The sequence below is a fragment of the Borostomias antarcticus genome (assembly GCF_949987555.1).
Source record: "Borostomias antarcticus genome assembly, chromosome: 20".
Classification (NCBI taxonomy): domain Eukaryota; kingdom Metazoa; phylum Chordata; class Actinopteri; order Stomiiformes; family Stomiidae; genus Borostomias; species Borostomias antarcticus.
In genome coordinates this window covers 16,211,304-16,223,521 of record NC_140253.1, presented here as the reverse complement: position 1 = coordinate 16,223,521, position 12,218 = coordinate 16,211,304, and the positions used below count along the sequence as shown (strand labels likewise).

Here is a 12,218-nt window from a genome sequence, read left to right as displayed (position 1 = left end):
AAGACATTCTGCCCCATCATTAAACAAGACAAGAGGATGGCTTTTCTGTTTATAGACCCCATGTAGATTCTACAGCCTGCGTCACTACTAGGGAGTGTTTAGTACTACATTAAAACAATACATTACCTAATTAAACAATGCATTAAAAGAACTGTACCACAAAGGAACCGAGCAAACAGGCTAACCTCACTGTTCACTCAAATGACATGAATGAAATCACAAATTTCCATTATAGTCTCCCAGATAGACCCAGAACAAACCCTTCTCCCAGGTACCCATATATGAATGAGAACACCCCGCCCCCTCGCTATTCAAACAGGTGATTGATTATTTAATTTACATTCATGGTCGTTGTGTGGGCAATCTTGTCCATTGAGCCAACAATTGTGCATCGTCCCCCTCAATGGACAGCTCGCTACCACACAATCCACTCCACTGGGACTACATGAATCACAGTTGCAGCTTGTCTAGAGGCTCATAGCAAAACATTTCACTGCTCGTTGCACTTGCAGTATGTGAGAAATATATTTGTCATGCGCAGACAGAGGATGATTGAATGGAGCTCTGGCTTGTCCAAAGGCCTTCTAACTCAGTACCTGAAACATCACAGACACACAAAGTTAGTCTTATGAAAGACACAACTCCACAAATCCAGTTTGTATGCATTTTCACCAAATTGGACCCTGTGTGTGTGCGGGGGCGTGGTGTTACCTGTTGTGGTGGTGCTCCATCCCTGAACTACTATGACGGTAGTTCTGCAGATACGAGGGGTCCTCTGGACTTGGCTCCAGGGGCAAGATTCCAAATCTGTAATAATGATCAGCCATCAGTGACATTTGTTCATCATCTAGAGGTGGTTGCATGTGCATGACACTGACTGTGTTAGATTAGTGTGAGGAGAGTGAATACAGCATAACCTCCCAGTAGTGTGTGTGTGCGTGCGTGCATGTATGTCTATGTGTGCTTTACCTGACCATGAGGGGGCTGAGCGTGGCAGTGTCTCAGAAGAGAGCATCTTCTCTTGGGTTTGTTCTGGGTCTGGAGAGCAGATTTTGTTCTCTGTAAAGCGCATTGTGTTTCCTCTGGGTATGAAATGTGCTATACAAATAAAGCTTTGCTTGATTGATTGATTGATTTTGGTTCCTGATTGTGGGCAGCTGTTATCTACTGTCTCTTGTTGGGCAAATGTGCAAATGTTAGGATTTGCAGTGTCTTATCAAAAACTGTGCAGAAGTCCCAAAAACACTGTGCCTTGTGGCTGCTCAATCTTGATCGCTCTTCTTGTCAGCTGTGATTTTGGTATGAATTTCCTGTCTGCATCTCTCTTCTGAAACCGGAAGGCATGAATCATGAAGGATGTGCATGGGTGATTGAAGAGAGGGGCAGGATTTGCGTAGACAAGGCAAAGAGCCATGTTGTCGTCGTCTCCAGATATTCCAACAACTTCCACACACTGTTCATCCTCTGTGATGAATGCACGGTCCTTCTCCTGGCTTGACCTTTTCACGTTGTGTGGTTTGACATGCATGTTGAAATTCCTTTCCTGCAGTCTTTTAGCCACCTGCTTGATGGGATTGTTTCCAGACCGCACCAGCCGCTTGACGCCATGAAGGTAGTTTTCAAACTGGAATGCACTGCAGTTGTCCAGTCCGCCATATTTCTCTGCCTCAGCAGTAATGTGAACCAAACTGTGCAGATTGTACACCATGAAGTCATCGCCGTAGAGGAGTCTAGCTTGCGCAACAAAGTACTCCAGAAGCTCGTGGGCGTAGGTACTGTAGACTTTCAGGAGTTTTGGACATGCCAGAATGCCCATAGCGACACTGAACACCATGAAGTGTTTGTATAGTCTATCATCCAGAAGACCTTTCAGCACAAGTTTTCCAGTGTAGAGCATGAACTGGCGGAATTCTGTTGCTTTCCATCTCTCCACATGCTCAATCGATCGAGGCGACCTTGCAAAGTCTGATGGGATGCTGTTCTTGAGCTCACGCATTCTGTTGCCAAGTAATCCACATTGCTGGGCAGACATTCTGACACTTCGCTTTCCTTTTCTGGTCCAGGTGAGGAGCAGTTTCTTCATAACCCCAAGGCAACTCTGGTGCATGTAATCAATGGGGAATGCTGCAACCATGTCAATCGGCAAATCGGATAGTGGGGTGTCACCTCGATGGTGTAGCTCTTGCGTTTTGTTTCTAAAGGAGTGATTGTCCCTCAGAATCAGGCCATCTACTTTTGGGAATGTGACTCGACCAGTCACATAAGCACCCTTCTGCTCACACTTGTCACATCCATAATACCCAGTGCAGTATTTCGTGTTCCTTACAAGTGCGCGGGCAGGAGCATCACAGACAATGCATCGGACTTTAACCTGGAGCCTCTTGCCCCTGAACAGAAGGCCATTACTCATCGCAGCATTCAGGTCGGCAACCACCTCCTTCAAAAAGTCCAAGTCTTTGGGTTTGCTGTCCCCAGCAGTGAGAACTATAGGGAAGATCTTGACAGGATGAAGCTGGACAGCGCAGAGAACAGGCCACATACTTTGGCCTGAACTTTTGAACAGTGGTAGGCCATCCACATTAATGGACAATTCAACCTCTGTGATGTTTTCAAAATCTCCATGTGGGTATTGCTCAAGTGTATCACGTAACTGCTTTTCAAGTGAAAGATGTATGTACTCCATCTCTGACCTCTTCTCAACAATAATGTCTCTGGGTGTTTGCATTACTGTACGGCTGGAGGAAGGCAGTTCTTGGTGGCCATGTTTTTGCAAGATCTTGAGCAATGCATCCAGGGCATTGAGCTTGACCTGATATGCATTTGTCCAGTCCCGCAATTCCTCACGCAGAGAGGCCGAATGATCAGAGTCTGTATCCTCTTGGGAATGTTCTGAGTCATCTTCGCGGTGATGATCCGAGTCATCCTCTCGCAGATGATCCGAGTCATCCTCTCTGCTGCCTGGAAGGGCGTCTTCATCCAAGCCAGGGACATCAATTCTCACCATCTCATCATCCTCCTCTCTGCTGCCTGTAAGGGCGTCTTCATCCAAGTCAGGGACATCAACTCTTGCAATCTCTTCATGATTATTATAGCTCTCCGCAGTGCCATCTATGGATTGCATGTGGCTGTGTTCAGCATTGTGGAGGGGCCGTTGAAACTCCCTAAGTTCCTTGAACATTTTGTGTCCAGCCCTCCAATGCCTTCTATACCGATTCCTTCTCTGTCTCCTTTCTTCCAAGTCCATCCTATAAAAAACACAAAAAAACAGAAGAGCCCTTTTAGAAATCTCAACATAACTGACAGACAATAGTGATTGTTTAGTTGGGGTGTTGAGTGTCGCGATATTTGATTTTAGTATACACGGTAGTTCCGGAAGTGGGGGGACAACGCACTGTTATGAACGGTGTTTCTGTACGTTCAGCCACCTACGACATGCTTGCTTTTTAATACATAAACAAACCTCTACGCATATTTAGAGTGTCCCTGTGGACAAATATCAACCCAGTGCATACTATTCAAAAGTCAATCCTTGTAAATATATTGCTAGCCGGCTAGTTATAGCTTATATGGCCAACAACACGTCGCGTAGCAGTGACGCGCCATACCCACAGACACAACGACGCTATTGTTAGCCTTTGCTAGGCGGCTAGCAATATTTTCAAGGCGAGTGACTTTTGTATATTACACAGTTGGTTGATGGCGAAAACTATGGAATACGTCAACAGGGACAATGCAAATATGAGGAAAAGAAATATATTGCTAGCCGGCTAGTTATAGCTTATATGGCCAACAACACGTCGCGTAGCAGTGACGCGCCATACCCACAGACACAACGACGCTATTGTTAGCCTTTGCTAGGCGGCTAGCAATATTTTCAAGGCGAGTGACTTTTGTATATTACACAGTTGGTTGATGGCGAAAACTATGGAATACGTCAACAGGGACAATGCAAATATGAGGAAAAGTGTAATTAAATCCGAAATAAACAAACAGTTTCTGTCGGAGGTGGCCAAAAGTACACAATCCTACTGAACTGAACTCCAACACAAAGCCATGATGGCGGCGTATACATGAACTGCATGGTTTGACCAGCCAATTTTAGGCTGGCTAGCTTTAAAAGGCTTGCCAGTGATACGAATTCGAAGGCGTTACTACCGTGTGTATGAAAAACATTACATCTGTTAATGCAGTGGGCAACAATAGTTAAAAACACAGGGGTGCTAACGTTAGCTTCAATGCCAGCCTGTCTGTTGTTTGCCCGCCCGGATAACAGAAAACGTATAACGTTAGCAGGTTACTGCAGGTTAAAATATTGCTAGCCGGCTAACCAGCTATACTGTAGCTGGTTAATGCACACTGTACTGACCTGAATTCAACAGTAGTACTTGGTTGTTGTTGTTGTTCCTCTTCTTCTCTGTATGGTAGCGAGCGAGGCGCTGTTTCAGATGTAGGCGAGAAGAAGACGAAGCGCCGGACATCCGCTTGCATCGGTGTGGTGGGATCCTATTGGCTAACGTGTACTGTAGTTGTACTGTCATTGGTCACGTTTTAACAAATAACTGGCCAATGGCTCGGCGACTGAGGATTCAGGTGGGGCATTTAAACCCCCAGACCACGAAGAAAAATAAAGAGAGAGACGCAGACGAAGAAGAGAGAAGACGCAAACACGAAGAGAAAGACGCAAACCCGAAGAGAAAGACGAACGCGAACACAAAGAGACTAATTACTTTTACCGTTTCTTCGAAAAATGACTTCAAGGTAAGAGCGCACTAAGTTACATTTGTACATTACCAGCGCAGGCCTGCGTTAAAATCCACGTTAGCTAACGTAGCTGGTGGTTTGTTTTGTTAGTTAACTCTAAAATGGCCGCTGGACTGAGGGAAATGTGAATTGTTTGTTTGTTCGACTGATCACGTTGGGAGCTCGCTCGTGTCAGGCTTTCTAAGGCCATCACGAATCTTAGGCTAATTTTACATAGGCAACAGTGAAGGCGAAGCCAAGATAATGCTTTATATATTTGCCTGTAAAGTGGGAGACTGCCACCCACAAGGTCATCGCGGTGCCTAAACTAGCTTGTTGTTTCCCACACACACTTAGCCGCCATTGACCGCATCTGTCCTGGGCAGATGCCGGCAGAGAATAAAAAAAAAAAGGATAGAATAGTGGCGAGTCACTCATTACTTATCGGCTGTAATGACTTGTTGAATTGTTGTTTTAGTCGCTTCTTCCCCTCTGCCTACTTTCCCATAGGGTTATGTGTTTATAACCTGAATTTTTTTTGTTTATTGGGCAGACTGTATTGCAGTGTGGAGTTTCTGGGGGAGGACACTGTGTCGGTTGTCCCAGTATCCTGGCTCTCCAAAAAGGATGGGGTAAGAACATGTTTGTGTGAACAATGTTTCTGATTGCCTTTTCAATAGTACAGGGAAGCGGGTACTAACATGGTTTCACTCACAGTTGCAGATGTGTTCCTGGCCGATGAACAAAGTCAGCCAACGGATAAAGAGCTGCGTGGAACCTAACCCTGGCTGGGCGCTCCACAGAGTCCGGGTTTTCCCCAAGTCCACAACTGGTACTGTTTGCATTTTAAGCTGTTAAAAAATACTGACGGGGGGGGAAAAAGATCATGACTCATTATTCTGAGGAAAAAGGATGGCTGAAATGTATTGATTATGGTACTTTATGCACACAGATCATTACGAAGGTGCCAGGCTCATGGCAAAAGTCTTTGAGCAGCAGTCGTCGATGGACGAGAGCCAGGACGTTAGAAAGAGACGGCGCAACACGCGCTATCACTCCAGTGACGAAGGTAATATACTAAAGTGCATTCAACAGTCCCAAAAGAGTAGTACTTTTGAAATCGTGAGCTAATTTAGTGATATTCCACTAGATATTCCAAGCCCCGGGCAGCCATTGGTCCCCACTATGACGGCCAAAGACCAGGTGCCAGGTGCCGGAGTTGAAAGGCCTCTGCCAGCGGTCCAGTACAATCCATGTGTGCTGTACAATCCAGGTATGCATGTTTGTGTTGAAATGAAATGTCTATGCCTACTGCACACTGATAGTTGGACTATTTTTTATTTATTTTGAATACCATTTTACTCATCTTGCAGATTTTCCAAGCTTGTCCCATGTGAGCGAGCGGGGCCCACGCCCCATGTATAGCACCCCAGCCAGATCTTACAGCACCCCAGCCAGACCAGCCAGACCAGGTAAGAGTGGCATGTACTGCTGTGGTGTCTAATGCCAGAAGCCAAAGCCAACACCATAAAGTTTCCTGCTAATCCCATTCAGTTAGCTCTGTGATTGGCTTTTTTAGATTGAATACCATTTACTCATCTTGCAGATTTTCCGAGCTCATCCCCTGTGAGCGAAAACCATATGAGCCCAGGCCTCATGTATAGCACCCCAGCCAGACCAGGTAAGAGTGGCATGTACTGCTGTGGTGTTGTGATGTCTACCTGTTAATGTCTTAATTTATTTTCCTTCAAATGCCAGAAGCCAAGGCATGCTGCCAACACCATACAGTTTCCTGCTAATCCCTTTCCTTTATCCCTTTTGTTTTTCAGTTAGGTCTGTGATGCCGTCGCCCAATAAAACGGCTCCAGCACCATTGACTCCGTGTAACCCTCTACCTAATCGATGCTGCTCTGCAGATGCTGGTATGGGACTACTTCATGTTGCATGCAGGGATATATTTTGAGTTTCATTTAGTTTTATGTCAATGTACTTATAGCCACATCTGTGTTTATCTAGATTTCCAGAGGTCTGTACATCAGCAGTTCTCAGAGATGCGGGAGCAACTCCGTGAGCTTGCACGGACTGTGAGGGAACTGGCCCAGAGCATGCGGCCTGTGGAGTCTGGAGCCCAGGGAGAAGTGCTGGATGTACTGAACCCTGCCCAAACGGACGAGGAGCTGCAGGTCTGTGAGGCCAGGTTGAAGGACCGGGAACATCAGAGGAAGATGGTGAGTGTCTGCAGGGCAGAACTTTGTCTTAGTTTTGCAGTGCAGGGAAGGGTACAGTAAATGACTGTCTTTGTTTTGCAGACACAATACCTAGGTGCCATTGGTGGCAGAGACTTGGCGGACACAGTCCGGCGGGTGCTGTCAGCTGTAGCCACACATGCGGTGTGGAGCGCCTACAGTGTGCACGGGAAGAAGGGGAAGAAGCCACTGAAGAGTATGACACTCTTCAATGTTCTAACATGTAAGAAATGGTTCATATTTTGAATATTTTTTAATACATTGTCTTTGTTCCATGACCGATGTGAATTGAAACCATTACCTTTCTTGATAACTTAAAGGTGCAGTGATGGTCTCCATGCCGAAGGCTACGATGGCGGAGGTGGCCGCCCAGCTGCAGGAGACATTGAAACATGCCCCTGCTAAATGCAGAAGGGTAAGTGATGTCTTTTTTTTTGGTTTCTCCTACCCAGTGACACTGCATGGTTCCAAAGATTGTGTACCACTTTTTTGTGCATGTATGTGCGTTGTGTATTTACGGCCATTTCATTGTGTCTTTAGGTATCTGCAGAAGTCCGCCTGAGCACAGCCCAGCCAAGAACAGTCCATCTGAGCACTCCCCAGCATACTGATGAGGAAGACTTCCCTTCCTAGCTGCCCCCCAACCCATCTGACACCCACCCGCAGCCCATCTGAGCACAGCAACCCACCCCCCCCCCCCCAGCCTATCTGAGCACAGCCTGCCATTTTTTGTAAATACTTTTTTGTAAATAACCTTTTTTTGTTTTTTTTTTAAATACTTTTTGTTTTTAAAATTGTTTATCATTTGTAGGCTAGATATTGTGTACTTTTTTAATAAAATAAATTGTTCTTGACTGAATGGTGTTGTGTCATAACTTTTGTACCATAATTTTGCTTGCTGCATTGACTATGACATTAATAGGCTCTTTGCACAAGCTCCACTACTTCCTGACACTCTACAGGCGTATTTCTTTCCTGGCCTATACTAGTGGATGGAAGTGATTGATCAGGTGTGCTGCACACCGGATTCATGGCAATTGCTATCCAATAGTATAGGACGGTAAAGAAATATGCCTGTAGAGTTTCAGGAAGTAGTGGAGCTTGTGCAAGGAGCGGATTTGTTCTGTAATGCAAATTATAAATGTAGCCAACGGAAGTGTAGACCACGTTGCAGCAACGTAACAAAGTAATATATAAACGTGTATACAACGTTGCAGCAATATACATCGAAATCATCGCGGAAATCACAACGTTGTGTACACATTGCAGGCACGTTGCAGACACGTTGGACCTGCACGTTGCAGCAACTTGTGTGCAGATACCGCGTTTGCGTTGCATGCACGTTTAACTTGACGTTGAGTGGACCATACCAAAGTCTAAATTGCACGTTTCTGCAACATTGCTGCAACCTGATTGTGTTAGTAGGGTAAGAGCGACAGTTCATGAACGCACAATCATGTAGGCTAATAGCCCAATTCAGCACAAACATATATCGCAATGCAAGATTAGACGTGTCCTCTAACCGGCTCATGAATGGTCCGATATGGATTTGTTCCCCAAACTTAACCTATGCGCTGTCCCAAACCTTTCCGCGCTATATGTCACACACCTAATGCAGGCACTCCATCAAACGGCAATAATTGACCAATTAGATTGTCATTAATATGTGATCATGTGGACCTGTTTGCTCTTTGGTAAGCATATAAATGACAGTCCTCCTGTGCGTAATGCGAGCCTAAATGAATCCGGCGCTACTCGGCCTACTGGCCGAGATAGAACTCCAAAGAGGTGACGGCGATGGCGACTGCACCCACATAAGGGCACCATCAGTGAATGAATACGTCTATGTGAATCGCTAAAATGTGCACACTAGAAATACCCAAATCATATGTGACGCCGACATGCTCATCACAAGTGTAGTGGCACGGTGGCCTGGCTCCACGCATGACTCATTCATCCTGGCGCACAGCAGGGTAGGGGCTAGACTGGAGGCAGGCGCTGCGCGTGACGGCTGGCTTGTTGGTGTGTCCATAACCAAGATACATATTCTTTGTCTTATTTACTTTTAATCTTTATTAGCATTTTCCATCCATACAACGACAATACAATAAAACATAAAAACCTACAATAACAGCTTATGGGTACATCCATCCATGCAGCTTTTTTTTCTTACTCAAATATGACAATTTTAATATTAGTGGTATCATCACACTTCCTTCTATAATCCATCCATTTTTCCCATCTCCCTTCAAACTTTCCTTCCTGCATCCTCAATGCATGCGTGAACCTCTCCCTAACATACATCTCCTCCACAACACCCAGCCACTGCTCCTTGGTTGGGCGTTCCACCTTATACCAAGCCCTCGTTATTGTCTTTTTACTAGCAACCAATAGTACTTTCACTAGGTATCTGTCCCCTCCTTGTACATCATCCCGTGTTATGTTTGCCAAGATATATATTCAAAGCTGATAAGAAGGTGGAGGTCGTGGCGCTGGAGGTGGAGGCTACAACTCGCGGGGGCACGACCGTCGGGTCAAGGACCACTGCAGACTCCCCCTCCTCTGAGTCCCACCCCACGTCAGAGTCTGGAGAAACAATTTCAATCATGTTCCTTGAGTTTGTCTGTGAACTTGATTATGCATTAAACATTTCATTGTGCAGCCATATTCATTTGATATGTTTTTCTGTTGGCAGTCAAATAAATGCTGTGATTTACCGGGTGATTTAGATGAGTCTTAATTTCCCAGAGGGGAAAATGTTTAATGTGTTCTAACATTATGAAGTGGTCATCTGCGTTATTGTTCCCTGTTTTTGGTCCTAATTTAATCATAGCCTACCACAGAATGTTTGCTTTCCTCACAGCCACATGTTACAGTATGTCCGTGTATGCCAAATCCTAGATGCACAAAACGTAGCTAAAGTAGGCTACTAAGCTGTAGGAGCAAACAGACAAAGGTTGGCTATTAATACCTTCCGAAGAGGATTGTCTTCCTCGCGTGGACCTCACCAACAAGCACATGCACCTCCGTCTCCGAGAAGTTCCTCTTCTTAGCTCTTCGTTCCATGTTTCATTGTCCCGCCTGGGTGCTCCACGCTACCTTTTTAAGCCGGTTCCTTCCGGGAAACCACGTTTGGCCACTCATGGTTTTGACCATATATGGTTGGATTAGGGCGTGGCGAGGGCGGAACACGGGGCGCGTGCGCGTACGCTCTCTTCCCCGCCAGTCTCGGATTTCTCGTGCAGAAAAGGGCGTACGACCTTTTTGATAGATCCGAAAAGCGTGTATATATTCTCGTCGTACGCTCGATTTCGCATTTTCCGCGTTTTCGTCGTACGCCCTCTTTTACACCGGAATTTACACGCTCTTTGATAAATGAGGCCCCAGGGGTTTGTGCTGAATTGGGCTATTAGCCTACATGATTGTGCGTTCATGAACTGTCGCTCTTATTCTCTCCGTCAAACATAGTAATTCACCGACGCACCACCTGCGTCGCCAGTTCCCCCTGTGTTCAAAGAGGGCGTAGAACACCGTGTAAATCGGTACGACAACTTGAGAGGTGTCCTACAAAAGCGCGGAGAAAGGCGACTAAATTTCCGCCCTTTCGGCTTGATAAATCGCAATGTGGGGGGGGCAAATGGCGTACGCCTGAAATCGCGAAAAAGACCGTGTAAAAGAAGGCGTACCTCAATGATAAATGAGGCCCCTGGTGTTGAATGCATCGTTGTCATCACAAAAACGATTTCCAGTCAAGTAAACTATACATGCTATTGTGTGTTCTCAGAATTTCAGTGGAGACTCAGATGAACACAGCTCTGTGTGTGACAGTGAGTGAGTTTAAAAAAGACTGCTCCTGGGAGTCAGTGACAGGAAATATCAATCAAAGCGTTTGTCTATCTGGAACTTTCGTTGGAAATTCTCCGTAAATAGTAGACGTTTCTGACAAAGAAATATTGAGAGTCATACATGTGGCTCTGCGTGCTAAACCTGGTTAGACTAGACGAGGGAGTGGCACTAGGAATGAGAGAGGCAGACAGACCTGGTTAGACCTGGTTAGAGTAGAAGAGGGAGAGAGGCAGACAGACCTGGTTAGACCTGGTTAGATCTGGTTAGACCTGGTTATGGTTAGACCTGGTTATGGTTAGACCTGGTTAGACCTGGTTAGATCTGGTTAGATCTGGTTAGACCTGGTTAGACCTGGTTATATCTGGTTAGACCTGGTTAGAATTAGACCTGGTTAGATCTGGTTAGATCTGGCTAACCCTGTCTGCCTCTCTCATCCCTAGTGCCTCTCCTTCTACTCTAACCAGGTCTAACCAGGTCTGTCTGCCTCTCTCATCCCTAGTGCCGTCGCAAACATGTTTTCTCCAAACGGTCACATTTAAATGGCTTTTAATGAACGTTCCAAATAATTCGCAACAATGTTCCAAAATACCGTTAAGCATTGAGTCCATTGTGATCCTCGTTCTGTTACTGAATTTGAACGCACCCCTGGTCTGTCTGCCTCTCTCCCTCTTCTACTCTGACCAGGTCTAACCAGATCTAACCAGGTCTAACCAGATCTAACCAGGTCTAACCAGATCTAACCAGGTCTAACCAGATCTAACCAGATCTAACCAGGTCTAACCAGGTCTAACCAGATCTAACCAGTTCTAACCAGGTCTAACCAGATCTAACCAGGTCTAACCAGGTCTAACCAGATCTAACCAGGTCTAACCAGATCTAACCAGGTCTAACCAGATCTAACCAGGTCTAACCAGATCTAACCAGGTCTAACCAGGTCTAACCAGATCTAACCAGATCTAACCAGATCTAACCAGGTCTAACCAGATCTAACCAGGTCTAACCAGATCTAACCAGATCTAACCAGGTCTAACCAGATCTAACCAGATCTAACCAGGTCTAACCAGGTTTGTCTGTTTCCTGCAGGCGTCCCCTGACATCCCCCTGATCCCCGTGGAGCTCCAGCGCTGCTGCTAACCCTCTGTGTCTCTCTCTTCTGTCCCTGTATCTCCCTCTACACTACACCGAGGTCTCTCTCTTCTGTCCCTGTATCTCCCTCTACACTACACCCAGGTCTCCCTCTTCCGTCCCTGTATCTCCCTCTACACTACACCCAGGTCTCCCTCTTCCATCCCTGTATCTCCCTCTACACTACACCCAGGTCTCTCTCTTCCGTCCCTGTATCTCCCTCTACACTACACCCAGGTCTCTCTCTTCTGTCCCTGTATC

At 46.0% G+C, this 12,218-nt stretch overlaps 1 long non-coding RNA gene across 1 annotated transcript; it reads right to left on the bottom strand.

Annotated features, from left to right (window-relative positions):
- Positions 1 to 456: 456 nt before the first annotated feature.
- Positions 457 to 1,370, bottom strand: LOC311322212. The gene is made up of 3 exons (XR_014630915.1): positions 970 to 1,370; positions 712 to 807; positions 457 to 596 (listed from the first exon to the last, which is right to left on the bottom strand). It is a non-coding gene; the product is annotated as an uncharacterized lncRNA (long non-coding RNA).
- Positions 1,371 to 12,218: the final 10,848 nt, after the last annotated feature.